A 4761-nucleotide genomic window follows, 5' to 3' on the forward strand; every position below is an offset into this window, starting at 1 on the left:
TAAAAAACCGAAGGCACTTTTTGGCCTGCCCAATATGAGTTATCTCAAACCTCCAGGGCAACCCTACAAGTAGGTACTACTATCATTCCCATTTTACAGATGGGGAAACTGAGGCACGGAAAGATTAAAGGAACATGCCCGAGGCCTCAAAGGTAGAGAGCAAGGAGAGATGAATCTGAACCAGGTCATCCATCAGAGGGGTCAGTCTCTCTGGCTGCTGTCTGATCAGGTCGTGGGATTTTCAGTTCGCAAAGCTCCTGCTGGCAACCCCAGCCCTATTAGAACCAACACACCAGACATCATTCTATAGGCTCTAAATTTGTACATATCATATATATCATTCATATACATATATGTATGTCTCATATATTATGTGGTATCTCCCCAGCTAAATCATAAATGCCTTTGAGAGCAGGAACTTTGTCATTAACTTCTCAGCATCCTGACACTGCCTGAGGCAAATGAGATAGTCAAAAAACATGACGTGGAATTCCCTGGTGGTTCAGTGGTTAAAACTCAGCACTTTCTCTGCCGTGGGCCTGGGTTCAATCCCTAGTCGGGGAACTAAGATCCTACAAGCCACGTGGTGTGGCCAAAAAAATAATAATAATAATTAATATTTAAAGAAAAACATGTGACTGACCGAGACTGTGCAGTGTCAATACAAAGCAAAGAAAAGTGCAAACTTGATTTCTGTAATATAAGCACATATGAAGAGGGAAATCCAGTTTGGGAACGTCTAGTCCCTGTCATCGCTCCCTGTCTCAACACTGTACAGGAGTGGAAAATCACCAGAGGACTTTCCTTCCTGTTATTTAACAAACAGAAGCCCTTAACCCAGAGTTTCTTCTTTATGATCTAAGGAAGCGTATACAAAATGCATTTCTGCAACCTGGCCCAGGATGAGGTTCTTTAGTTCGACGTTGGCCTCTTTGGTACAAAAAGCATCTGTTTCTTACTATATGGCACGTCTGGAATCCAGACCTTCTTTCTCATCCCAAGCCCAAGCCCCTGAAAGAGGCCACCATCACCTTGCAAACAGGCCACTGCAGGCGGCTTCCCCGAGTCTTCACACACAAAATTGCAACTCCAAATCAGCATCACCTGCGGTGTATTTTCCTGACCATCTGCCGATGGAACTTTTGTTTTCCTTAGAAAAGGTTCAACTGTTTCCCACTGAGCACGGGAAGCCTCTGTCACTCATCAGTTTTCCAACATGCATCATCTCTCTCCATCCCGTACTCACTTCCGAGCTGGATCAAATGAACTTTCTCCTTCTCAGCTTTCCCCCTTCATTCCCACATGGTTATTTATATCCAGAATATCTTTCTTTCTTAATCCACTGGACTATCCTCCCCCTCATTTGAAAAGGTCACTTTCAAGTTATTCTTTCCAGAAAGCTTTCTTGAAGTAGGTGGCTGCAAGCTGATTCTTCCCCGCCCACCCCACGTTTCTTTGCTAGATAAGAAGCGATGAGCAAGTTACCCATCCTTCTGAAGATGCCTCTAACTGCTAACTAGATCCAAAGGAGGGGAAGAAAAACCCTGCACTAAAACGAAGCATTCAAAAACTGGATGCACGCTCTTTCAGGCAAGAGTCCCATTATTTTCTTCACATATACTTAAGTTTTCATTACAGAAGTGATTACATCACTTGGAAATCAGTGACCCACCACCCATAGGCGTCACCATCCCAACATAACAATAAGCAACTTGGGGTATTTATTTCGATCTTTCTTCTTATATAACTGTTTAAGCAGTGTTGCAGTCATGGTATCTGTGTAATTTGGGATCTTGCTTTTTTGAATACAATATCTGAAGTATAGCTCTGTGTGCCAGCAAAGGCATTAAATCATGTTCAACAAGATTCTGAGCACTGTAATTTACTTCACCACCCTGTGATGAAGATTTAGGACATTTCCAAAGTCTTACTATGCTATATACAGCTTTAAAGAATACCTTCATGAAGGTAAGTAAGATGAGGCAAGATCATTGGTTTTGTTGACACATTTAGTCTGCATTTATGACGAACTGTTCAGAAAATATTCTAAATTGACACTAATTCCCTTTCCATTCTTAAATCAAGCCCCCTTTAAAGGTTCACTAGATCTTTGTAAAGTTTGCTTTTCATAATTTCTATTATCTATTTAATAAATCTATTTAATTCCCATAGCAACCCTTTGATTTTCCATAAGCAACCTGCCTACATGAATCTACCATCAGATGAGTAATAAGTATTCTCAGCTGCCTCATACAGAAAAGAATAAGGAACATTCAGGGGAAAGGAAAAGTGTGTGCGTGATCTGGGTAATCACAGACTTTTGGTGTAATATTTGTATGTTTTTCTCAAAGCAACAGACGCATTCCTATGGTGCTGTAGGAGAGTTTTTCTAAGTGGCGGAAATCACATTTCAAACACCTCTTAGGAGCTCACAATCTAAAACAATCCGGCCTAATAAAACGGAGATCCTTCCATAATGAAAATAGTAGTCACAGCCCCTTACTTTTCCTATTTCATAACTTTGGATTCTGGAAGTGATGGATTTTCTGCAAGTGCAGCATGTTTTAGTAAACAAAAACTTACACTAAATACAAGTTGCCTAACACTAGTCACTACAAAAGGCACAGCATAATACAAATGGCTGGCCCGGGGAAGCCTTTTGTCCCCATATAAATCTGAATACTCTTAGAAGGGGAGACTGACAGCCTCAGAGAACAACCTCTTAATTTATCCAAACGGCAGGGCACAGAAGTGGGAATTTCACAGACGCTGTCTTCTCATTGCTTTATGTCAGTCCTAGAGGAGGCCCCTCTCAGAGGACAGAGAAAATGCTTTCAAGGTCTCCTTAGCCCACCATACTCTGAGTGTGTCAAGCTAAGTCACTTTTCTTCTGGGGACAGCAGTAGTTTGGGGGGATCCTGTTTCTTGTCTCCATCTTTGTTGGGCTCATTACCAAGGGAAACATGATACCAAGTTATCATAGGGCTATGAAACTACATTTCTAGTCTTTGCCCACCTGAGACAGAAACACTAGCACCTGTCAGGGAGCCAATGAGCAAGATATGCAAAAGGCTTGGTTAAAAAAAAAAAAAAAAAAAAAGTGTGTCAGGGCCACACACACACATACATGCTTATACACATACAAAATACCTTTGTTTTCTTTCACTGAAGTATAGCTGCTGTATAATATTATATAAGTTATAGGTATATAACAGTGATTCACAATTTTTAAAGGTTATACTCCATTTATAGTTATTATAAAATATTGGCTTGGGCTTCCCTGGTGGCGCAGTGGTTGAGAGTCCGCCTGCCGATGCAGGGGACACGGGTTCGTGCCCCGGTCCGGGAAGATCCCACATGCCACGGAGCGGCTGGGCCCATGAGCCATGGCCGCTGAGCCTGCACGTCTGGAGCCTGTGCTCCGCAACAGGAGAGGCCATAGCAGTGAGAGGCCCGCGTACCGCAAAAAAAAAAAAAAAAAAAAATTGGCTATATTCCCCATGTTGTGCAATATACCCTTGCAGCTTATTTTATACCTAATAGTTTGTACCTCCTCATCCCCTGCACCTAAATTGCCCCTCCCCCTCCCCTTTCTCCACTGGTAACCACTGGTTTGTTCTCTGTATCTGTGAGTCTGCTTCTTTTGTTATATTTACTAGTTTGTTGTATTTGTTTAGATTCCACATATAAATGTGGAATCTAAATGTATGTATAAATATCATACAGTATTTGTCTTTCTCTGTCTGACTTATTTCACTTAGCAGAATGCGCTCCAAGTCTATCCATGTTGCTGCAAATGGCAAAATTTCGTTCTTCTTTATGGCTGAGTAGTATTTTGTTGTGTGTGTGTGTGGGGGGGGGGGGTGTGGGGGGGTGTGTATCATACCTTCTTTATCCATTTATTTGTTGATGGAAGCTTAGGATGCTTCCATATCTTGGCTATTGTGAACAATGCTGCTATGAACCCTGGGGTGCATGTATTTTTTTGAATTAGTGTTTTTGTTTTTTGCGGATATATACCCAGGAGAGAATTGCTGGGTCATAAGGTAGTTCCATTTTTAGCTTCTTGAGCAACCTCAATACTGTTTTCCCAAAATACCTCTGAAGAGACACACAAGAAACTGATAATGGTGGCTGCTAAGGGAAAGGCAAACTATGGCCCACAATGGAAGTGACACTTACTTTTCCCTGCATGCCTTTTGTTTTCTTTGAAATTTCTTCTAACATGTGAAGGCACTATCTTTTCAGAAAATAGAAATTAATTTCAAATACTAAAATTTGTTTGTGTAAAACAATATTTAAGCATCTACGTTTATATATACAGTATATACTTATTTTTTTTTGGAAGAATATACAAGACACTGTTAACAGTGGTTATCTTTGGAAAGAGAATTATTTTTACAACTAACCAGTGAAACGCTGGCTTTCTCTTGGAAATGGGAAAAGTTAATAAGTGGAAAAACAGTGCTTAAGTGTATGCTGAATGAAGAAATACAAATGGCTTTTTAATGTAAATAGCAGTAAAGCCATAATCTGTGCTGTGTACGCACACAGACAAACAAATCCCACTCTCCTCGTGAAGGAGCACCATGTCTTGTTCCAAGGATCTGGATTTACCCTGTAACTACTGCCTCTGTGGCCCTATCAACTGAAGAACAGACTCAGATGATCTCAGGGAAAATGTCATTACTTGAGCCTTCACAGGAAAGCAGTGCTTCAAAAAGTGCTTCAAATCTAGAGTGTTCCACACCACAGCCCCTG

Source organism: Hyperoodon ampullatus, assembly GCF_949752795.1.
Source record: "Hyperoodon ampullatus genome assembly, chromosome: 19".
Lineage (NCBI taxonomy): Eukaryota > Metazoa > Chordata > Mammalia > Artiodactyla > Ziphiidae > Hyperoodon > Hyperoodon ampullatus.